Here is a 25,249-nt window from a genome sequence, read left to right as displayed (position 1 = left end):
CAAGCACTTGAAGAAGCTTCCCACTTGCAAGCAAGTGTTTTATGTTTATTGGGGAGAGGTGGGTTTGTGGTTTACTCCAAGTGGTACCAAGGATCAAAGCTGGGTCAGCTACATGCAAGCACCTTAAGCCCTGTACCCTCTCTGTGACCTTGGAAGCTTTGGGGAAGGCTCAATGAGACCTGGCATTAAGATGCTTAGAAGGACTTTTGACTGTTTGAAAGGGGGTAAGGGGCCTAAATCTCTGTGACATCTCAACAAAAGGTTTAAAGAAACACTTCTTACTTCTTTTTTATACTTTGTTTTCCTCAATATCCTTGTTCTATTGAAGGAAATCATTTTTTAGTTTTCGCTGTCTAGAGAAACTGGGAATACATATTTTTTATTTTAAATCCAGAAGGTCCCTTAGGGTCTTTTAAATTTCACATACTTTAAAAACAAATATCTTTCCTCTCTCCTTTGACATTTTGTTAAGGCACCTTAAACTGGAAATTCTTGCCCACAACAGACTTCAAACAAATATTAAGTGATCAAGAAGAGTCTGTATAATCCAAATTAGATCAAATAACAAGGAGCATTTCATAGGCATTTAAATATCCTTGTGTGACATTGCCTTCAGGAATCTCAGTGCAGAGCAACAGTTTTATATGTGGTCAGTCCCATGTGTTTCCGTATTTTTACTTTTGCTTTTGAATTGAGACAGGGCTGACATGTGATGATGAGTTTAGTGATGACAATCTAAATAGTCTGACCGCCTTTAAGCCAATGTTTATTGGTGGTACATAACCCAGATATGATACACATGACTCACCAGGCCTTATAAATCACTTGTATTTTGTATCAGGCCAAGATTTTTCTTTTGACATTATATGTTTCAAGTACCCACATTGTTCCCTTTAACCTTTCCATGCATTTTGTTGTAATTGACACCACAAAGAGTTTTGTATATCCTGCTTACTGGACAAAGGTCAAGTAATTCTACTGCTCCCGTAATTAGATTCGACTGTAATTGTAATTAGATGCACATATGATTCTTTGAAAATTCATATGCATATATTTTACTAGCTATTTCTTTCAATAATTTAAGATTGTAACTAATGCAATTTGAACACAAATTATTTCTAAGAGACATTTTAAATAAAATTGATATGGACTATATTAGGGTCTGATAAATAGATGATTTACAAGTTATTTACATCCATTTCTAGGTTAACTGTCTCTGACACACAGTGGGATCCTTTTTTTTCTGATTTGGTTTTGGGCCACTCCTGGCAATGCTGGTGGGGTGCACAGGACTAAATCCAAGACAGCCACATGCAAGACAAGCAGCCTACCTGCTGTACTATCACTCTGGTCCCTGACACATGGTAGGTTCTTTATCAGTACTTGGCATAATATCTGCTGAATGTGGAACTCTGCGTAGAAATTACGTTCAGCACATGAATGAATAAATCTAAATTCTCAGTTAAAATATAACAGACATAATAATTTAATTATAAATTTTTGTTGTCATCTATGATACACTAGTGATAAGATTAAATATAAACTCTGTCATTGTCCTTTTCCAAAGGTCTATTCTAGGTTTACTTTGAAGATACCAATTTATGACTATTAACTTGGGTTGATAAAAATGCTGTGGCAACTAAGAAACTGAAAATGAAATATGCAGCTACATATTTCTTTCCATGAGCAAAATTGAACCAAGGCACAATTGTAGAAATAGAATTTATCTTTAGGGGCTAATGTGACAGTGCAGTGGGTAGGGCTCTTACCTTACATATAGTCAACCTGGGTGCAATGTGATATACCTTGTATGGTTCCCCAAGCCCTGCTAGGAGTCACCCCTGAGCACAGAGCCAGGAGTTCACCCGGAGTACAGCTGTGTGTGGGCCAGAAACAAAAACATATAAAAAAAAAAGTAGAATCCATCTTCAGTGTTATTGAATTTTTTTTCTAAATTCCTTCTCTCTCTCTCTCTAATTTTTTCACCATCCTTAGCAATACTCAGGACCTACTCCTGGTTCTGTGCTCTGGGATCATTCTTGACAGTACTTGGGGGGCCATATGTGGTATTGGGAATTAAACTACAGTCAGATGCATGCGAAGAAAGACTCTTAATCCCCAGGGCCAGAGATGTAGTACAGTGGGTAGGGTGTTATTCAGTTATTCAGTTCAATCCCCACCAGGAGTGCATAAGCCAGAATTAAACCCCAAACACTGCTGGGTAGTCTCCCAAACAAACAAACTCATACAATATTTGGGGCCTGAGTGATAGTCCAGCATGTAGATGCTTGCCTTGCATACAGCTAACCTGAGTTTGATCCCTGGCACCCCATATGGTTTCCCAATCCCCTCCAGGAGTAATTCCTGAGCACAGAGCCAGATGTAAGCCCCGAGCACACCACCCGGGTGTGGTCCCAAAACTGAAAAGAAAAGAAAATAATTTTAACCCATGCATTATCATCTCTCAGCCCTCAAAAAATTTTTTTGAACTTATTTAACTATCTCATCAGTGCAGGTCCAGGCAATTTCACTGTGTGAGTGAGATGTCAATGTCTGCTGTTAGTAAGAATGCCCTAATGATTATCCTGCCTGGCTAGCAAAAGGCAGAGATTCAGGTTTCAGCTTTCAGTTGTATATTAGAGAGACATCACATTGGGGATGGAGATAGTAATGATAGTAATGATGTTCTTGGAGAATATTTTTGAGATCAAGTATTCACCTGAAATTGAACTATTTACATGAGCTACATCTTACCTACTCTTAACTTTTTACTGTATTTTACTAAACTTGTGGAGAAAGGTTACTTGAGATCTTTACGAAAATATCTAAGGGTGGGTCTTAGAGAGCTCCAGTAATAAGAGCTCTCTAAAAGACAACATTCCTACCACTAAAATGCAGTCACTTAATGCCATTTAAATCTGAAGGTTAATTTTGATTCCTCTTTAAGGATTTATGAAACTAACATGAAAGGATTTGTCTACTTCCACTTTTATTTTGCTAAAATCTCTTCTCCATATTGCTGTAAGCACAAAACATAAATAAGATTACGTCACTCCCCTACATAAAAACCTCCAGTGGTTTTCCCCAAATAGAAATAGAATTCCAAATCTCTGCTGCAACCTATAGGCAGCTTACCTTCACAGCACTTCCCGCCCGCAATATGCCCAGGTCATCTTTTTTTTGGAGGAAGTAGGAGATCTGCAGGAGGAGGGGTCACATCTGGTAATGCTCAGAACGTACTCCAGACTTGGTGCTCTAGGGTCACTCCTGCTGGGTCTCAGAGAACCATGCGATACTGGGGATCAAACCAGGACCTATGTGCATTCAGCTCATTGATTTATCTCTCAAACTTAGAATGGCCATTTCCCAATATGCTATACTCATTCCTATCCCAAAATCTATGATCTGGCTTGAGATTTTGCCCCCCTCAAAGCCCTCTTCATCATCACTTGGTGGGTTTTCTCCTATCATTGATGTCTGCCCAGCTACCACTTTTTTTAAGAGTTGTTCTTTGACCCTGATCTAAAGCAACGTCGCTCCTCTCCTCTCTCCTCTTCCCTCCCACACTCCCTGCCTGATCATGTTATATTTTTCTCTAGAGTCTTTCCAGTTTTAGTCTCTCTCTCTCTCTTTCTCTCTCTCTCTCTTCCTCTCTCTCTCCTTCTCCCTCTCCCTCTCTCCCTCCCCATTCTCTCCCTCCATTCTCTCTAACCCCTCTCTCTCTCCACCTCTCTCTCCCCCCTTTTCTAATGGCCTCGTTTTATTTTCTTGGACTCCAAATCTCCAAATAAACTGGTGAAAACTGTTACTTTTTACTGTAAAACCTCCAGCATGGAGAACGGTGCCTACACCATGGTGCCTGGCAGATTCCTGGTGCTCTATACTTACTTATTGAATAAAATACATGGTGACTTGAGTCTATTATATATAAAACATATGATTTAAATAAATAATATGTAGAATTTAAATATAAATGTACATAAATTTTACATGTAAATTTATATAATATATATAAATTACAAACAGACATCTAAAGCATAGTCTTTGTGAAGCACCATCTGAAGAACCATCTCAAATTTAGGATCAGAACTAAATTGTCACTTTGGATTACAGATGACAAGAAAGAGAAATTCACCAAAAAAAGAAAGGGATTAGGATGGGTTAGTAGGTGAGAGGCAGAGCACTGCAGAAGCAGATTCTTGTCAGAGTTGCACATACATTCCACAGGTTCTTACTAAACCAAGGACTGATGTTAAGACAAGTTTTAAAGGCACAATTTTTGTCCTGTTGTTGGCAACTCAATTGTGAACTTATACCTGTTCATGAGAGACAAAATATCAGTTTGATGGTATAATTCTCTTATAAAGTGTTTTTATACTTAAAAATGTTGGCATAATCTGCTTTAAAAAATAGAGGGTCATGAGATAGTCAGGGTTAAGGTGGTTCATAGTCAGGGTTAAGTTGGTTCAAGTTCTGTACCATATGACCTTTAGTGCATTGCTGTGTGTGAACCTGGAAGTTTCTGACCATCACTGGGGTGACTCAGGTGGTTCCCAAACCTCAGGGCCCTGGTATTGAACTGACAAGCATTGCTGGGAAAGAGGGCCTCAGAACCTCCTAGAACAATGCTTCAGAGGCCCTTTCTCAAAAAAAAAAATACATTTTCTTGTGCATCTACACACTGAAATATCAAGCAATGTAATAGGTGTTTTATATACAGGATCATCAGTCTCTGCAGGGTGATAATTATCACATTCCAGAAGAGAAAAACGAAGGCTAGAGAGGTTCACCAGTACATCTACAGCTAGGTAAATGAGAGATGTGCTTTGAACTCAAATCAATTACTGAGGTCAAAGGATGCCTTCTTTGGCTTTATTTATCTTCTTTAGGGAGGAGGTTTGGGCCACACTCAACTGAGGTCAGGGCTTACTCCTGGCTCAGGGTTCAGAAATAACTCCAAGTGGTGCTGGGGGAGCATATGAGATACCAGAAATGAATCCATGTGCAAAACAAGCACCTTAACTCCTACACTATTTCTCCAACCCATGCTCTAATGGCTCAACATTTTAAAATGATCATTGTTCTGAATATCTTCAGATGAGACCAATATGATCTTCACATTCCCATCACTTTCTAATTGCACTATCCCTAATCCCATTATAATACCTTCCTCAGCCTTACAAAGACACTTGGATTTTCAGTTCCTGATGCAAAACTGAATTCTTCTCACTCACTGCCTGCTGCTATTTATAGAGAGACCTCAGCCATATTTGGATTCATGGCAGGATGACAGGCCATTTGAGGATCCATGGGGTCAGAATCCATGGATGTTGTGTTATTGTCTTGCTATGTGCACTCTTTTTAAAGGAGTGTGCCAAAAGAATGAAGAGTGTGTAAGGAGAAGGGAAGAAAGAAGTTTTTCTTGTTTAAGAGAGCAGGAGAATGGAGGAGAAACCCATTGAAAGCAAAACTCTAGGTTCATGGAGGTTGCAAAACAGTTTCCTGTATAGCATTCAGTTTAATTCCTCTCTCATCCTACCAAGACACCAGAGTGAGGACATGATAGTCAAAACTTTTCTTTTTCTCTTTGATGGGCAGATGCAGTGGAAAAGCAGAGTAAAAACAGAGTAAAAACTGCCTAGGCAGTTTCTGAAACACATAAAGTGGAAACTTTGCAATGAGTAGGTGTGCCAAAAAGATTCTCACCCTACCCACCCCATCCCCTGGCCTCAGTTTCTTTGTTTGCAAAATGGAAAAATACTATCTTCTTGTAAATTAATTGAGAGAATGAAGTAATGCCCAGAAGTGGCCTGGTATGGAGGCTGGATAATTTTATAATAAGTTTTTTCACTTCTCTTTAAATTAAACACAAACTACCTTCTCTGTAATTCCTATGAACCATTTCTAGTTCTACTCTGCAGAATACAAAGAGATTCTATCACCTTTTTTATGTGATAAAACTCGTCTAAACTCAAGAAAATATATATTCACATCTCTGTATTTATTGCTTTCAAGTCTAAAATAACTTTGTTTTTCAGTTATTGCTTTTACTATACATCTGAGAAAGAATTAACATTCTAAGTGCCAAATAAATTCCTCACATACTTAAAAAATAAGATCAGTACGTTTCTGATGGGCAGTTTTTCTATAGGCAAATGATCTCATTTGGTGATTAATGAGCCTTACTGGATACTCACTAAGTGACAGGGATGTCCCAGCTCTTCAGCTATATTTGGGGCTTTTAGCTACAAATATCTGAACGCAAAGAGAAAAGTGGTTTAAACAATTAGGAACATTAATTGTCTGCTTCTAAATATAAGACTGCAAGCTGGGCAATTGCAGGGATGGCTCAGAGGTTCAGTAATGTGAAGGGCTTGGTTTCTTGTTCTCATCCTCCTTCTGCAAAAGATGGCCCAGAAGTGCTAGCCTCGCATACAGATGTACCAACATAACACTGAAGAAGGTGGGTTTTATTCCACTTTTGATCAGGCAGGGAACTTTTCCCAGATCTCCACTGTCCCCTACACCAACCCCAAGATTTTTCCTCAGGTCTCAATGGTCAGAATTATATCACCTGAGCCACTGGCTTCCCAACTGATCACATCATGATACAAATAGATGTTTTTAATGACACAGAGGAACCTGAGTGAGGTTGCTTATAGCCAGACAGAACCATCCCAGGATTTCAGAAGACACTGATACTGTCTCTAGAGCTTAATGAATCAATACATTGTGACGTCTGTTACCCTTTTGAGACATGCTAGTATGTACTGGCACAAAGATCTGGACAGTCTGATCTGCTCTAAAAGGAAAACAGCATAGGTCCACATTCAAACTCTGGTGAGATGGGCCTGTGGCACCTCATTTTGGCCACAAGCAAGGCAGGCAACTTACCCACTGTATTATCACACCAGCCCCCTGAGGCTAATGATTTAAATGCGTAGCTTAAGGTCACAGAGTCAGTAAGTGGCCACACACACAAGTGTGTTAGTCAATGCTTAACAACCAGCTCTCTAAAGGCAGTTCTGCTATGCCTGCTGGCTAATATTTTCACATAAGATAAAAGTGAAACAGCAGATATGTAGAGGGGAACTTCCTCATGAATAATGATAGGGACTTTGCTAAATTGGGAATTTTTGTGCTATTCATCATGTTTCTGCTATAGACAAAATTTACATAGAAAGATATAGTAGTGAAATATTTGGAAGTGATGAGTTTTCACTGTACATTATCTTTAGCGCTTATTTAATTGAATGGTTTTATAATTTTATTCTTTTAATAACAACGGTATCTAATAGCTGCCAAGAGTCCTGAAAATGTCAAGAGACTTTTTATAAGCTAGTACTAGCCAACTACACACACCACCGTTGATTTGAAGTTCTTTCCACTCATGACTTTCCTTGCTGCCTTTCCAACTGGCTTGTAAAAACTAGTGATGATCTGTACAACATAGGGCAAATCTGGGTGTTAGTCGTGGCCCAGTAGCCCTGGGAGTTGCTGCCTCTCTGTTACTGCCTCTCTGTTACTTGGTTTCCATCACAGTCACAGTCACGGTCCTCCCGTTCATCGATTTGCTTGAGCGGACCCAGTAACATCTCCATTGTGACACTTGTTACTGTGTTTGGCATGTCGAATATGTCACGGGTAGCTTGCCAGGCTTTGCCTTGCGGGTGAGATACTCTCGGTAGCTTGCCGGGCTGTCTGAGAGGGGCGGAGGAATCGAACTCGGGTCGGCCATGTTGGCTGCGTGCAAGGCAAACGCCCTACCGCTGTGCTATCACTCCAGCCCATAAAGGGTTATTGTCCTTTACCTAGCAGTAGGGTAGTTTAGGATTAAATTGGTTGGTCTAAGCAACAGTGCTTTGTAAACTACAAGACCAGGTGCGAATAAAAACCTATATTATGATGGTCATTTCCCAATTGGTGTTCAACCAGGTTACTATTAAAGATGCAAAATGTGCCACAGCTCTCAAAGGTATGGTTTAATTTGAGATCTCAAATAGACAAGTAAGCACTCAAAAATAATTAAATAAAACCCCATTGTTCTCAAGAAGTTCATATTTTTACTAACCTTTATTCATTAAAACATCTTAAAATATTTGGGACTGGAGCAATAGTATAGTGGGTAGAGCACTTGCCTCGCATAGGGTGGACCCAGGTTCTACCCCTGGCACCCCATATGGTCCCCCAAGCCTGCCTGGAGTGATTCCTGAGCCCAGAGCCAGAAGTCAGTCCTGACTACTATTGGGTGTGACCCAAAAACAAAACAAAGCAACCCCCTCCCCAAATATTAAAATGTCTTTAAAAAATAACTTTCAGGGCAGGAGTGATTGTACAGTAGAATGTGTGCCTTGTGTATTCTCAAACTGTGTTCCAATTCCCTGTACCCATTATGGTTTTTGAAGCATTGCCAGGAGTGATCCCTGAAAGTAGAACCAAAAATAAACCATGAGCACTGTCAGGTGTGGCCCAACAACCTCTCCCTCCCCCCCAAAAAAGAAAATAACAGCTGTTTTGAGAGAAATATAGGTATAAATGTAACTTTTTCAAAGCTTATTGTTTACCCCCTTTTTGCTGCTATTGGATTATTTGAAGGGAACTCTCTTCCTGAGTTTGTGGAATGTCAATTTTTTTTCTTTTTGGGTCACACCCAGCGATGCACAGGGGTTACTCCTGGCTCTGCACTCAGGAATTACTCCTGGCGGTGCTCGGGGGACCATGTGGGATGCTGGGAATCGAACCTGGGTCAGCTGCATGCAAGGCAAACACCCTACCCATTGTGCTATCGCTCCAGCCCCAGAATGTCAACTTTTGAATATAAATCCTTTGATTTTTTTTCTTTTGAGTTTTGAAGTTGCTTTTGCTCTTTGGGCCAGACCAATTCACTGTTGTAGTAGTTGTAACCCCAGATAGTTTCACATCATAAATTGAATCAAGTGCCCCAAATATTCAAAATTGAAACTCTCGTGACTATATTTTAGCTTGTTTGCTGACCTTTTTGGTCTGTAAATAACTCTCTTTTTGTTCTGTTTTGTTTTGTTTGGGGCAATCCCCACTGATGCTCATGGTTGACTCCTGGCCCTGCACTTAGGAATTACTCCTTGGCACGCTTGGGGAACTACATGGGGTGCTGGAATTGAACACATATTGGCTGTGTACAAGGCAAGCACCCTACTGTCTTTACTATCACTCTGGCCCCTGTGAATAATTCTTCTTTGAAAACTTTCCTGCATCAGACCTTTTTGCCAGGCTAATCCTTCGACCTAGAATCGGCCTTAATTCCTGGCAAAATTGATTTATCTGCTCAGATGTTGTTTCTTAGAAAGGTCATTTCTGAATACTCATTTCAAGTCCTTTCCCATGTCCATTTCCTTCAGAGCACTAACCACAATCTGTGATCTCCTTATTTCTTTGTCAGTCTTCTTCATTATGTAAACAACTTGGGGTTTGGGACCTTATCCGTGAATATCATATGCCCCCAGCATCCAACAGTGTCTACTACAGAACTTTTTGGACAAACTCATCTGGCAACAGCCACACCAGTGACTAGGATTGTGGCCCTATATAGTTCTCAGTAGGCAACAGTCTAAAGTCTTCTCAAGGTCTGTCTGACCTGTGTTTCAGGGACCCATACATCTCAGGATGCCTCTGGGGTCAGGAGGAGTCACAATAGCAACCCTAGACTGCTGGCTCTCCTCTGCCCCACCCCACCCCACCCCACTCAGTGATGTCACACAGGCCAGTGTTCTCTGATCCTTCTCATTCTGTGACTGTCCTGAAAACAGCTAAGTTTTCATGACCCACTATGGAGGGTAGGAGGAGGGAGGGTACACCTCCCACCCCACCAAAATTAGTTTAGGGACACTGTATATGTGCTCATAAGTACGGCTTCAGGAGAAAGTAAGTAGCAGAAGCTGTAATTTGGACTAAGCTAAGGAAAGAAGAAGAAAAAAATGGGGAAAAGAAGGGTAAAGGAATTAAAAAGACAACAGAAGAAAGGGAGAAGAGTGATAAGAAAAGGCAAAGAGAGAAGAGGAGGATACGCGAAGATGTTTTCTATGAGAAAAAAACATGGACCAGGTAGTGAAGGAGGAGATGGAGTCGCATTTATTTTCTGTTTGGATTTGTAACTTTTGGGGTAGTAACTGGTTTCTTTGTGAAAGGATGGAGGACCTCAGGTGACAGGGATTCTCAAGTATTCCCCCCAAGGGGTCACTGAAGTGACTGAGATTGATTTTGGGGGGCCCAGGTGAGGCTATCTCCAGGGAGGCTCCCTTGAATAGACTTACAAACATAGCTTGGGAACAAGGTCCGTGAATCTCTAAACCATGATTGTGGAATGAAAAGGGGGGAAGCATACTGCTGACCAGATTGTTTTCCTGTTAACCCCAAGCATCCCTATTAGGCAAATAGCATACAAAATTAGGACTTCAATGCCATGCTTTTAGAAAACCTTGCTCTTTTGTAACTAAAATGAAAACAAAACTCCAGAGTAGAGCAGAAGGGAATACCCCATAGAAAGTTCACAAACGTAATGGCCTGTACCAAAAGGAAGGAAAATGTTCGACCCTCTTTCTTCAAATGTCCTTTTCTACCTTCTAAATATTTGTGTTTTCCCCATGGGATGGACTGGAGCGATAGCCCAACAGGTAGGGTGTTTGCCTTGCCTACAGCCAACCTGAGTTCAATTCCTCCGCCTCGCACGGCAAAGCCTGGCAAGCTACCTGTGACAAAATTGATATGCCAAAAACAGTAACAAGAAGTCTCACAATTTGTTGTGAGATGTTACTGGTATCTGCTCAAGCAAATCAATGAACAATGGGAGGACAGTGCTACAGTGCCCCTTGGAATAATGTTTTGGAAGAATCTGGTTTGATATGTAGTGGACAAAATATTTAGTAAATAAGAGACAATTAAGACTTTTTATTTTGTTTTGTTTTGTTTTTGTTTTGGACTCACACCCAGTGATGCCCAGGGCTTCTGGCTGTGCTCAGGGATTACTCCTGGCAAGGATCAATTCCTGGTTGGCCACCTGTAAGGGAAACAACCTTCCCACTATACTCTTTCTCCAGCCCCTAGACATGATCTGTGTTTAAACTTTAAAATGTGAATCTTCAAATCTGGGAGTTTCCTAGTGCAAGCTGTGCTCAGAAATAAATAGAAACGTGTGCAGCTTCATCAGCACTGTGAAAACTCCTTAGATATTCTTTGTGCCCATAGTTTCTAATCTTCTGCCTTTGCTATTACAATCCAGATTCTCCTAAAAGTATAGAGCCAAGAACAAGGTGTGGAAGCCTAAAGAAAGTAGACAGGCAGAAAGACAGGCAAGACCACACTCTCTGGGTCTATTCTTGCCCTCTGTGGCCTAGGATGGGCCTTGTGAATCAGGAAATTTGCTATGTGAGGGAGCTCCAAATAGTGGTTGCCACATGGCTTTTTATTTCAGAATAGTTTTGAGTCCACTAGCATGCCAATCATGCTGTTACTTGTCTGAAGTATTAAGGATTCCCATAAGGCTGAGTTTCAAAGATCTTTGATCTAATTTCTTTTTTCTTTTTGGCAAGTGTGTATAAAGTAATTAGAAAATGTGCCCTCTGTTGATACAAGAACCAAGTGCATAGTGAATTTTATTTTTACTTTGTTCACCTGGAAACGATCCATCCTGTTCTTACTCTAAGAAATTCTAACTCCATAGACAATTGAGTTGTGATTTTTTTGATTCCTTGAAGAATCGCCTGCTAGCGATCATTTGGGAATACTCTTTGATCCAGTTTTTGGGACCCAGGCCTAAAAGCAAAGGGAAACAGACCCTTTCCTAAGTCTTGTTGGAAAAAAAAATGGATATCACTTTTACTTTTAAAATGTTACGAAGTGTCAGAAAAAAATAGGTTGGTTTTGATCTAAGAGTTCCGGTAACAAAGTAGCTTTAGGAGATACAAAGTAGCAGGATATAAGTTGCTACAATAAGTTTCAGATAAAACAGAGAGGCCTCAAGACAAATTTACCTTTTTATCAGACAGAACACAATTTAAGTAATATTTGCAGGTGTTTAAAAAGTTTCTGCCGCCTCCAATGAAATATTTGGGTTTCTTTCTTTTTTATATGCCAGAATATCTTTTCTAAACAGGGGAATTGTCTTTTAACCTGTGACTGAGAATGTGTTGTAGGTCAAATCCATGAATAGGTTAAGTTTCTGACAAGAGAGCAAAGACACCCCAGCCAATGGGAGCCCGTGCTGGTGATGTACTGTTCCCCGGTTCTGATTCATTGGACGCCGAGGGTTTGTCATTTTATCCCGGCGTCTGCAAACAGCGTGGGTCGAGTTTTCCGTAGTCTAGCTAGCTAAACTGGATTTTGACCGCCTGCACGTGCAGTTTCAATTAGAGTTAGCTGATCCCTAACTCTTAATAGAAGCAGCTGTTCTGTTTCTGATTATCCTCCAGTTTTTTTGGACAAAAATTTCTGCCTTCTTTTAACTTCACTGGAGGTCAGTGGAGGTCCCCAGTGACAGAATCACGTGACTCTAACACGTCCAAATAAATACAATGTAGAATTCCTTGAGTTCCTGTCTTGAAAGCCTGGTAGAAACCCAAAAGCTCGAGCCCTGCTCGTGTCTAAGTTGAACTCGTGTGTGGGTGGGTGGTGTAGAGAGTTGCTGACCCTTGGGGCATGAGATGTGTAGCTGGGGCTTCTGCGTGGGCCTCACGGTCACTTCTGGAGGATGAGGGGATGGCGGGGGGGGGGGGGGGGGGAGAATCTAGCATCTTGAGGATCCACTGAGCTTTGAACCCTAGCAGCCAGGCCGCGATAGAGCTAGGGCTGGCCTGACAGAGGTCAGACATTCGGGATGGTCCTTTGGGTTCTGTGCTGTGTCTCCGCAGAAGAGTGTGCACATAGGTGGAAGTGTCAGGGAGGAGGCCTGAGGGGCGGGGAGCTTCTGCCTTTTCGGCGGACTGTAGCTCTCCGAGGGGCCTTCAATTTTCAGGGCTCCTAACAGTCGAACATTTGGTCTAGACGCCGGCGCCGGGGACAGCAGACCCGGGTCTGGTTCCGAGCCGGCATTTGGATGTTCCCTTTGGCCACGGTCTAGGGCCCTCCCCCCACCCCGTCCCCCATCCCCCGCCCCGGGCCGCGAGGCAACTGCGGCAAGAGTAGCAGGGCAGGGCAGTGACGTCATCCGCGGCCGCCCCTCCCCCGCCCTCCCACCCTCGCCGCAGTTCCTGTTCAGCGACATCCGGGTCTCTCCAGCTGCTTCTCGGCGCCGCAGCTGTAGCGGCGGCAGAGCCGGCCCGGCCGGGCGGGGCGGGGCGGGCCGCGCGGCGGGGGGAGGGGCGGCCGAGCGCCCTCGTGAGCGCGCCTGCGCGGGGCCGCGCTCGAGGCGGCGGTGGCGCTAGGGGCGGGAGCGCGCGCCGGGGAGCGAGGGAGCAAGTGGTCTCGGCGGCGGCCCGGCCCGCGGCTTTGGGTGGCTCGGGCGGCTGGGGCGGGGGGGTGGGGGGGGCCGCCAGGCAGGTGGGGCGCGAAAGCGATGAATCTTCGGCTCTTCCTCCTCCTCCTCCGGGACCCGCTCTCCGCCTCCCGCTCCAACGCCCGGATGATCTGAGCCGCGAGGGCGCCGAGAGCCGGGGGCCCGGACGCAGCCCGGCTCCTCCCCTCCTCCGCCCCCTCCCCGACCTGACCGGGTCGGCCGCCGCGGTGCTGACCCCCCACCCCCCCCTTCCCGCCCCTTCCCCGGCCGCCGTCGCCTCCGCTGCCTCGGCCGACCAGGGACCTGCCAGCCCGCGGCTGCTCCGGGTAAGCGCGACGCTCGGGCCGGGGCGGGCGGGCGGGCGGGCGCGGGCCTGCGCGGCGGCGGCGTCGGCGGCGGCGGCGGCCTGGCCTGGGGCCTGGGGCCTGTAAACAAGCCGGGCGTCTGCCCGGGCGCTCCCGGGAGGAGACGCGACAACTCCACCCCCTTGGCCCGGCCTCCTCCCCGGAGCCGGGCGGCGGGCGGCGAGGGGTTAACGCGCCGCGAGGGCGGCGGGGGCGGGGTGTCGGTGGCCGCGACGCGGGGAGGGGGCGCGACCCTCGGCGCCCCGGCGGCGTCCGGGCGGGGTGTCGGTGGCGGCGGCGACGCGGCCGAAGGCCTGGCGGGGCCCGAAAGGGCCCGGCGGAACTTTTCCCCGGCGGGGAGGGGGCGTCGCGGAGGCCCGTTTGCCCTCCCCACCACCACCACCACCCGCCGGGCCGCGCCGCCTGGGCCGCCGCGGGCTCCGACCTCTGAAGGAGGAGGAGCCCCCTGGGGTGGGGGGGTGGGGGGGGAGAGGCCGCCTGCGAAACGAGCTTCGCCTCCAAAGCACCCCCCCCCCACACACACACCTCAATTCTTAGAGAATCTGCCTCGGGTGTTGGGGGTGTGGGCGGCTGGGGTGTGGGGGTGCAGCGCTGAGAGGCGCCTGGGAAACTCAGGACGCGAAGCCTCCAGTTCATTCATTAATTAAGGCACGGAAGAAGGAGCCTCGAAGTAAATTACACGGATTTCTTCTCGTCTTTTGAACCGAGCCAGTGGTTTGGGGTGAAAGTTCTCAATGTTGAGTTGGACTGAGGTCTGAATGTGTTCTGGTAGGGGTGTGTGTGTGTGTGCGCGTGCGCGCGCGTGTGTGTGTGTGCGTGTGCGCTCGTTGTTAGAGTTAGACTGAGGTCTGAATGTGTTCTAGAAGGGGTGTGTGTGTGTGTGTTCTTGATGTTAGAGTTGGACTGAATGTGTTCTGGTAGGGGTGTGTGTGTGTGTGCGCGTGTGCGCGCTCGTTGTTAGAGTTGGACTGAGGTCTGAATGTGTTCTGGTAGGGGTGTGTGTGTGTGTGTGTGTTCTCGATGTTAGAGTTGGACTGAATGTGTACTGGTAGGGATGTGTGTGTGTGTGTGTGTGTGCTCGTTGTTAGAGTTGGACTGAGGTCTGAATGTGTTCTGGTAGGGGTGTGTGTGTGTGTGTGTGTGTGTGTGTGTGTGTGTTTTAAAGACAGCCTTCTACCTACCGCAGTTTTAGATACCTGGTGAAGATTAAATCCCCCAAGGTAGTTTCCCCTTCTCTTTCCTAAAGCCCTGCAGCATGAGACTTAAAAATACAAAAAGGTCACACTGGAGTCGTCCGGCTCAGAAATATTTGCCGGCTGCCACCCCCCCCCCACCCCCCTTGCCGAGTTTTCTGCTCATTGGAATAATGAGTCGAATGTGTTCTAAAAAAGTCTTTGGAAGGGTATGGGGGGGGGGGGGTGTTGAAATCTTTAGAAGATAAGTATTTTGCTCCCCAGGGTCAATAATTTTGACCCTGAAAGAAAATTAGAAATGCAAAAAATAATTTCTGAAGGAAAGGACCTAAGTAGCACTTTGGGATTTTAAACAGGAACTACCCCCCTCCCCCAACATGCAAAGAATTCTGGTGTCAAAAGATTTACTTAAAAATAATAATACTGAGCCTGAGGCTTTCCAGAATTTGTTGGAGTCTAGCAGAGCTGTAGAGCTATCCCCTCCCCATTTAAAATGGAACAATTTCACTTTCATGCATTTATCGTGAAGACTTTCCCAAAAAATATCCTTCTGTAGCTCTTAATGGAGTAGAAAACTGACTAGGAAGACACCCCATATCACCCTCTTCTAGTCGTCAATGTTAACTTTTATTGATGAAGTGGTTCCTTGGCCAATAAATAATTTCAAGTACAGAGTAACGTTCCTTGCCTGATTTATAATTCTTACGCATAACTCACATATATCTAATTAAACATTCAGTCCTGTAGGGATGATTGCTTTTAACTTGCAAATTGAAACTAATGAACTGTAGCTCAAAGTTGCTTATGCTTGATATTTTTCATTTTAAATCATTAAACCTTTTTCAGATCAGCGAAGTAATTATGGAAGAGGTATATTAATTCTGGTAGAGTTTTTGCTAGCATCCTCAAGTATATATGTGAGAAATAAAGTTGAATGCCGTATTCGTCACAATTTATTTTTACACGCACATAGTGCATCCATATACATAATAAACAATGAAGGTAACATTATATTTTGGTTTCAAGGACTGAAATGATGACTGTAATCACAGAATAACCTGTTGAGAACATTGCTCTAAGAGACAAGAATTGTTTAGTCATGGCTCTACTCCAAAATACCTGTGATCAAAAACTAGTCTTTGAACCCGAGTTTCACTTTACAAATCAGTAAAGCCAAAAGAGTAGATCACATTCTCAAATTACTGTCCTGTTGTGTTTTTTCGAGTCACTTTTACTATCTATTCAGTGTGCTCTGACTAAATGCCCTGTACATGCTAGAATACTTGTTTCATTATTCTGTAATTTATTTTTCTAAATTGATAACTACAAATATTTCTATCAGTAGATTAGTATTTTCTTCTTTTGTTTGTTTTTGGGGCCACCTTTACAGTGCTCAGGGTTTACTCTTCTCACTTTGTGTTCAGGACTTACTCTTGTCTCTGTGCTCAGGGCTCACTCCTTGCAGTGCTGGGGGATCTAACCACAGTCTAGCATCCTAACCTCTAAACTCTCACTATGGTCTTTTCTTTTGAGTTTGGGAAATCTAGGCAAACTCTTGGGAGGAAGAAGGATGGAGATTCCACCGGAGACAGAGTGATTGAGACTACAGGTTTGAACAAGCTCACGACCCTTGGTAGTTTGTGAAAGGCATTATATGAACATATTATGAAAGTTTTTCTGTTCAAGCTGGGTCTTGCTTGTGAAAGGCATTATACGAATATATTAGGAACTTTTTTTTTCTTGTCATTTCAAGCTGGGTCTTGTTTATCTTAATAAATGTTCATTTGAAAATCAGTTCCCTAATATCTTTATAAAGAATATATATAGCAACGTGTCGTCACATGGTAAATATTGCTGTACTTAGCCAAAATTCTATGCTTTGAATTGTCCACCTAGACTATTTATTAAAATGGCTAATAGAATGTGTAGCCGATTTAACTATGAATTCTTATTTAATCGTTTAAGGCTAAAGACTGACATGCCCACAGGGAGCTTGTTATTCCTGAAATATTTCCCCTTGAGAACTGGATTAATTTCTTAAGGTGTAAGTCTGTGATGATGTAGAAATAATTACATGGTGATATTTTGATGATCCCTTCAAATGTTTATCTAACTCTTAACTGGGTACCTGATTCTGAGTGGTACTCTTGATTACTTTTCATCCTTAATCAAATCAGAGAAAGCAGGCAGTTCTGTTAGAAAATTGGCTCAAGTAAAGTTCTGGGCTGGGGAGATAGCACAAAGGTGAGATGGAATGCATGTTTTACCTGCAGGAGCCCTGAATTGGATCCCTGCTGCATCTCACTCATGGTCTCCTGAGCATTTTCAGGAGACATCCCCAGCACCAAGCTGGAGCAGCCCCTGCATACAGCCAATTGTGCACCTTCCTCCCAAGTTGAATAATAAGCAAGTTGTGACCCTCTGAAATATATGGATCTTAGAGGGGTGTGGGGGTGATATTGTGAGGCAACTAAGGCAAAGTTTCTATCTTAAACCTTGGGTGGTAACTTCAGGCCAGAATATGTTGTCTTCTCAAAAAATCATGCCAAAATTTCGTTTTTGTTTTGGGCCCACACTTTGCGATACTCAAGGACAACTTGCAGTTGATGCCAGGGCATCGGTCTGAGGGTCAGTCCTAAGTGCTCAGGAGATTAAGGGGAGGGGATCATGTGGTTTTGGGGGCTTGAACCAGGGCTTCCTGCATACAAAACATTCCCTGAACCTGTTGAGCTATCTCACTGGTCTCTTGACAATTTTTTAATTTAACAGCGTTTATTATTAGAATTTAGGGTGTGTAAATTCTAAGAAGCTTTACTTAACTGGTATCAGAATTAAAAAGGTTGAATTATATATTCTTATTTTACTCTGCTTTCTAATGTTTCCCATTGCACAATTAAAGTGACAGTTTTATTATGAGTCTTCAGAAAATGTTGATTTTGACTCTTACATATCCTAACTATAGATATATACTGCCCAGATAATCTCTTTATCTTGCTTTTTTTCACCTGTGTTAGGTAGGTAGAAGCAAAATAATATAAAGATTAAGAAAGGTGAGCTTTTATATGGCTTTATGTAACAGGCCAAGGCTTTAAAATTTTTATATGAAACTGAGGGGAAGGGGAAGGATATTAATATATTAGACTATTGATGACTCCAGATTCTGTCTTCTGCACCACATATGATCCTCTGAGCCTACCAGGAGTGATCCCTGAGCACTGCCGGTGGTGACCCCAAAATCAAAAATAAATATAACCTAAAGGGACAGTATTACTCCGGACAAGAAGCTGAATAATAAAAGTCATAGTGTATCAACTTTTAATTTATCCACAACCCTCAAAATTATATGTTGATTGCTGGAGGTAGCTTAGAGAGCTGAAGTACATGTTTTGAGTGCAGAAGTCCTTGTTCAGTCACCAGGAGGACCTCATGTTCCCCAAGCAGGGGGAGCCTCTGAGTACTGCTGGGTGTGACCTAAAAACTAAAATAAAAAACTTGACTCTCTTCCACAAATAAAATAGTCTCAAAGAATCTTATCAAAGAATTTTATTATGCCAAGATCATAAATTTGCATACAAAACTATTACTGTTGTTATTGTTGATTTTGTTTGAGTTTTGGGGCCATACCTGGTGGTCCTTGGAGGCTGTTTCTGCTCGCCCCTCAGGGGACCATGTGGTACCAGGAATTGGTTCCAGGTCTCCAACATACAATGCCTATTGTGTTGTCTTTCTGACCCTCAACATTATTTTAAAAATATTCCTAATTGGACTGGGGTTATAACCCAGAGGCTTGGAGCCTGTGCTTTGCATTTAGGAGATTGGGGTTTGTTCCCTGGCACCACATAATTCCCTGAACACTGAGCCAGAAGTATCTCTAAGGGCTAAGATAGCTCAAAAACAGAAAAAAAAAAATCCTGAGTGGATATTTCCCAATTTAAATGAGTCTTCCTGTTTATAAGGATAAAATTTTCTGAAGCTGGGTGTTCACATAACTGATTTAGAATCCTAGAAGTTAGAGACCTTATCCATTTTTGTAATTGTCTTCCAGTATAAATCTTTTCTAAGACATTCACAAAAGACTTGTGAAGTTTTGTTGGTGTTTTGTTTTGTTTTGGGCCACGTACAGTGGTGCAGTGCTGGGGGCTTGAACAAAGCATGCACTCAGTCCATTGAGCTCTCTCTGCAGCCTTCTGAGTTTATTTTTTCCCAAAGTTTCAGAAGTCAGCAGAGGCAAAAGATTGTGTCTTTAGTGACCATTATCCAGATTGAGGAATGAAATCAGTATTCTCAATTGATATTCTTAAACGCAGGATAGAGGAATTGTTTCTGTGTGTTTTTAATCAGTAGAGCTACATTGAAAGCTCCAGAGGAGAAAAGGTGGTAGGATAATCTTAGGCAAGCAACTTCATTTCTCTGAACCTATTTTGTCTGTTAAAATGGAAAAATCCTTGTCCAATGGAAAAGTCAAGATAGTTTTTTTTTTAAATTGTTTTGGGTCACACCTGGTGGTGCTCTGGGCTTACTCCTGCCTCTGCTCAGACATCATTTCTGGTAAGGTTTGGGAAACCATATCGGGTGCCTATATGCAACCCAGGTTGGCTATATGCAAGATGAGCGCTCTACCAACTGTGCTACTGCTCCAGTCATCTTAGGATAGTTTTGAAGAATAAATGAGGTAATTTGTTATCTTATGTGATTTACTATGTCATATATATAATGTACTTGGTGTTTTCTACTTTGAGAAATAAGTGGTAATTGCTATTATTAAGTACTGTGTATGAAATCTTACAATACTTAGGGGAATAGAGATTATTAGAGGGGATGAAAAGTTTTGTTGTTGTTTTTGAGAAAGTTGTTTTTGAGTATAGTTTTAGGAATAAACCTGGAAGCCAAACTATGAGTTGGTAAGTATAGAAGGAAGAGAAAGTTAAATATGAGTAGACTTGACTATAAAACTGGAAAGAAGTCATGTGTTTGGAGTTAATGATTAGGTGGGAGTAGATGGGTAAATAGAGGATAAAGAGTAAAAGTAATAAAGCAAAGGTGAATGTTCAGACTAGAATGATCTGTAAGTGAGAAAGGACAAGGGTTGGTGTTTTGAAGAGGACTTATAGTTCGTGGTTAGAATGGGTGAGAAGGTACTGCAACAGGAAAAGATACAAGAGTAAGGAAGCTAAATTATTCTAATGAATGCTTTCTGTAAAAAAAAAGTCTTTATAAAAGGCAGTAAGGGTAGGTCTGGATTATTTAAGGTGGTTTCATATATGAGTTTGGGTAATTTAAGTTATAAAATTATATTGGAATTTGTCAGTAATTATTATCTTAATGTTACTACCACTTGAGCTAGTCTTCCCACTTGAATCTTACACTCTTTTTCCCTCCCATTCTATAAACAATCTCAAATTTCTTAATATACTGTTTTCATTATCATTAATCTGCCTAGTCTGGATATGGATTTCCTTTTGTGTCCAAAGTTTAGAAATTTTGGTTTGGCTTTTGATAGTTTCCAGTGTTGGACTTCATTACTGATCTATTTTAACCAAACTGGTACACTTTCCATCTTTGGAACACACCCTGTACTTTTCTCTCTTGGATGTTTGTTCATGCTAATTTACAGCTTGGAATTCTTGCCCTTTCCGTTGCCAGCTTTTGTTTTTACTTTATCAAAGCTGGTTGCTAATATTTCCTCCTCCAAAGCCTTCCCTGATCATCAGTGTTTAATTTCTCTATTCTCTGTAGTTTGTAACAGTATCTATTGTATCTGTATGACTTTAATCATATACTTTACTTCTAGGTATTTGTTTTAATTATGATTGTGTATTTGACTTAATTATAAATCTTTGAAGGGGGAATACAATAACTTTTTATTTTACCCAAAGCCTAGCATAGAGTCTTGTGGCTAATAGGCATTCAGATTTTTTTTTGTAAGTTTTAGGCAAAAATCTACCCAGCAGTGGGAGTGCTGTGGGAGGTGGTGATAGACATTAAGAATTTGGTAGTAAACATTTCTGACTTCCTATATTCTATTTTGACTGAAACTGGATGTTTCAGTGTGAGGTTCATACAAATTTGAAATGTGGTAGACTTATTATGTTGGTATAGGAAATTAGGCTGACTCTTTGATTTTAAACCTAAAGATTTCATTTTAATTCACTATGTTTTGGCTTTGAGGGATGACAGAATATTCTTAATCATGTATCTCTTTCTATAGTTTTTATGTAAATCTCTATGCCTGACTTTATTTTGGGTTATCTCCTAGCAGTGCTTGGGAAACTGTGGTGCCAGGGCTTGACCCAAGGGCTCTCTCATGCAGAGCATGTGCTCCAACCCTATGAGATCTCCCTGGCCCCAAATTTCATGAAGGAGAAGGGTAGTGGCGGAAATCAAATTCAGGGCCTTGCACATTCAAGGCAGATTATCAACTAAGCTATACTCCTGGTCCCAAAATTTTATTTCTATATTTAAATTGTTTTCCATTGGCTTACAATATGAAATTCCAGGGATTTAGCTTTATACCTGAATAGGTATAGAACTAACTCCTATCACCAAAATTTCAGTGCTGTCATATCATTAAAACCTTTCTATTCCTTCCATTCCCCTCCTCTCTTCCTCTGGTAATGCTCATCCTTTCCTTTGAGTCTAGGACTTGGCTTTGTTTTTTGTTTCGTTTTTGAGATGGGGTGGGCAGTTATATGCTGTAGTTATTCATAGCCCACGTTTAAGAAACCACATTTAAGAATAATTGTCTTTCGCTTCCTTATTTAGTATAATCACCTCTGGATCCAACCACTTTGTTCTTAAGGGCATAGTTTCATCTTTTGTTTTAGGGACTCATCTGGCAGTACTCAGGGGATCCTGCAGTGCTAGGGATTGAATCTGGACCTCTTGCATGCAGAGCATATGCTCCATGATCTCTCTGGCCCCAAAATTTTCTGAGTTTTTAAATTCATCTTTACTAAGTAGCAACCCAGGGGCATATATCATTTCATCAGTGTTTTATTCAAATGAAAGTCATTTTTAAGAAGTTAATCTTGTAATAGAGGTTATACTTTAAAATATTTCAGTAATATTTATTGGAAGTAAGTTATTGAAAGCTAGAGCCAGATTTTCTTTTAAACCAGTATTCAGCATATGATTGCTTAATCTTCTGCTCATTTTCTAATGAACATGCAACAAACAGAACCAAAGGTTAATCAGAAATAAAGCAGAATTTGAAAGCAGATAGGTCATGTATAATCCAGTTTAAATTTAGTTTGGTGCATTATATTTATTTGTAATATGCCTCACACGGGGATGTAGAGAAATGGATTTTTGTTTTACTTTGAGTAAATTTTTGAGTCATGCTATATGTGGCCCAATTTTATTTAAACACTGGACTGGAGAGATAGTACAACAGGTAAGGTGCTTGCCTTTCATGCAGCTGACCTGGGTTTAATTCAACCCAGCATCCCATATGGTCCACCAAGCCTGCCAGGAGTGATCCGTGAACACAGAGCTAGGAGTAAGCCTAAGAACGTCCAGGTGTGGCCCCCAAATCAAGGCCTCCTCCAAAGAAGAATGAAAACATTATTTGAGAACTATCTTTTTTCGGTGGGAGGACATAAGGAAGGGGGACACAACTGGCCATGTTCAAGGCTTTCTTCTGGCTCTATGCTCAGATACCACTGTTGGCAGACTCTGGGGACTATATAGGGTGTTAAGGATCAAACCTGGGGTGGCTGTGTGTACCTTGCCCACTGCACTCTCTCCAGTTCTGTGTCCCAGCCCTAGAATATTGTTTTAAGTTAAGGGAAGAGTTGGAGGGAGGAGGGTCAAAAAATTGAAGACTGTGACTTCTGAGAATGTTTTTCTAAAATAGTAAGTTTTCTTTATAAAGATAAATATCAGGTAGCTGAAGGAAGAGTGCTGCTTTAAAATTTAAAATGCCAGAAATTAGTGCATATTTTTAAACAAGAAAGTATAAAGTATGAAAACATGTAGGACTATTAGTTCTCTGGAACAGTAACCTTGAATTGATAGAGGAAATTAAATTGGAGGGTGGGGGTGGATCAGGACACTGACCTTATATGTGGCTGACCCAAGTTTAATTCAGGGTACTACATGTCGTCCCCTGAGCACTGCCAGTAGTCACTCCTGAGCCCAGAGCCAGGAATAGCCCCTGAGTTCTCCCAAGTGTATCCCATCCCGCCCCCCAACCCCTGCCAAAACAAAACAAAACAAAACCAACCTGAGAATGAGATCTAGTACCTAGTGAAAGAGATTGCCTTACCAGGAAGCATAGACAATCTAAAAATAAAAGCAACTATTGTATGGCTTCAAAGTACAGAATATAAGGTTTTACCACATTTAAATGAGTGTTTTGACTTGTTTGCGCTAGTCATTTTCTTTAACATAATGGGTTAAAAATTGTGCCAAATTTGGTACTAGGGTGTTGAGATGCAACTTACCTTTGTCACCAAATTCAATAAATGAAAATATTAAGCAAGGAGTAGCTGTATTTTGTTAGTTTTGCAAACAGTTGCAAAATTTACCAGGGTTTAGAAAGACATTTTCCCAATATGCTGTCATGCTTTAGAATGTAAATAGGTACTAAGTAAAATCTTACAAAGCATTTTTTGACCTTGAAGTATTGATCTTCAAATTGATAGCTTTTTTCTGTGACCAACCCACTGCTTAACCATGTGTTATTCCTTATCTGTCATCTTCATTTATTCTGTCTGCTTGAGATACTTTCTGATACTGTAAACAAATAGTTCAAATAACTATTCAACAATCTATTGTGATCTTATGCTGTTTTGTTGCAATTACTAGAAGAAGGAGCAAATGTATAACTCATTTTACATAGTAAACTCCATATATAACGTCATAAATTGATTTCCTAACACTTAAAAATTATTCTTAGTAGCTGAGATCAACACCAGGAGGATTACTCCATAGCTTAGAGGCCAGCCGGGTATTCTAGGGGAAAGGGCAGTTCAGATAGAGAAGGGAGCACCAAATAAAGGGTGTTTGGAGGATCCTCCCAGGAGGGGAGCTGCATGTTGAAAGTAGACTATGGACTGAACGTGTTTGCCATTCAGTGCCTCTTTTGCAGACCACAACACCCAAAAGGAGAGAGAGAACAAAAGGGAATGCCCTGCCACAGTGGCAGGGTAGGATGGGGGGGGGGGGGGGATATTATCCATGGTGGTGGAAAATGGGCACTGGTGGAGGGATGGGTATTTGATCATGGTATAACCGAAACCCAAGCACAAAAATTTGTAAATCTACAACTGTACCTCATGGTGTTTCACTAATAAAAAAATTTTTTTAAAAATTATTCTTAGATGTCTAGATTACGTTATACTTTGTTCCTCACATAGAAATGACTTTAAAAATCGACTTAGTTATGAAAGTTGAATGAAGAAATAAGTAGCTCAGGTAAACAATTTATGGCATTTAATCTAGTCAAAGCTACATCTTTTTTCTTTTATGCCTTTCAGTATATCTTATGTGGCACTTTTCAGAATGAGAGTATATATTTAATGATATTTAAAGTCTTAGACAGTAATCTGAAAATCAAGTATTTGGTTGCTGAATTGCAGATTTGCTTTAAAGTCCAATATTTTATTTAAAGAAATTGGTGGCAGGTGGGGGCCATACTCTTGACACTGCTCAGAGATCACTCCTGGTAGCACTTTGGGGGCAATATGTGTTTCTGGGAATCAGACAATTTGCAGCATTGAAGGCAGACACTTTAACCTTGGTACTATCTACATGGCCCAGGATTCAATATTTATTAAAAATCAATCATATTTGTATAGAGTCCTATAAAAAAAAAAGACTATTTGGCCAGAGAGAGAGCCCAATAGGCGGAATGCGAAGCATTGTACACTGGATCCTGGGTCCAATTTCCAGCACCCTTTGTTCTCCAAGCACTGAGCTGGGAGTAGCCCCTTGTACGTACCCCCATAATGTAATCACCCCCTTAATGCAAGATATGGCCCCCAAACCAAACAGAACATGAGAACTATGAAGTTTATAGAATAACAAAGTGAAAATGACTGGATAGTTTACAGTTCACCTTCTATGGAACTTTTTCTCCTGTTGAAAATAATTCCTAACTGAAAAGGGAGAAGTGAAAATGATGGCTACATATTATTCAAGTGTTAAATACTGTGTACTAAAATAAATGACATGATTCTTTCCCTGGTGGGTAAAAATGAAAAATACCAAATACATGCATGAGA

At 41.9% G+C, this 25,249-nt stretch overlaps 1 protein-coding gene across 2 annotated transcripts in view; it reads left to right on the top strand.

Moving 5' to 3' along the window:
* Positions 1-13,348: 13,348 nt before the first annotated feature.
* The window catches only part of PPM1A (protein phosphatase, Mg2+/Mn2+ dependent 1A), a 51,048-nt gene continuing 39,147 nt past the window's right edge, over positions 13,349-25,249 (top strand). The window contains exon 1 of one of the 2 annotated variants that reach the window (XM_056134196.1): positions 13,349-13,791. The gene's annotated coding sequence lies outside the window, so the exon portion shown is untranslated. Of the gene's footprint in view, positions 13,792-20,055; positions 20,185-25,249 lie in introns of those variants that run through there. The other variant, XM_056134197.1, reaches the window with a different exon arrangement.

This window comes from Sorex fumeus, unplaced genomic scaffold, assembly GCF_029834395.1.
Source record: "Sorex fumeus unplaced genomic scaffold, SorFum_2.1 ptg000098l, whole genome shotgun sequence".
Lineage (NCBI taxonomy): Eukaryota > Metazoa > Chordata > Mammalia > Eulipotyphla > Soricidae > Sorex > Sorex fumeus.
The sequence above is the reverse complement of the archived record's forward strand: the minus strand, read 5'-3'. Positions and strand labels throughout refer to the sequence as shown.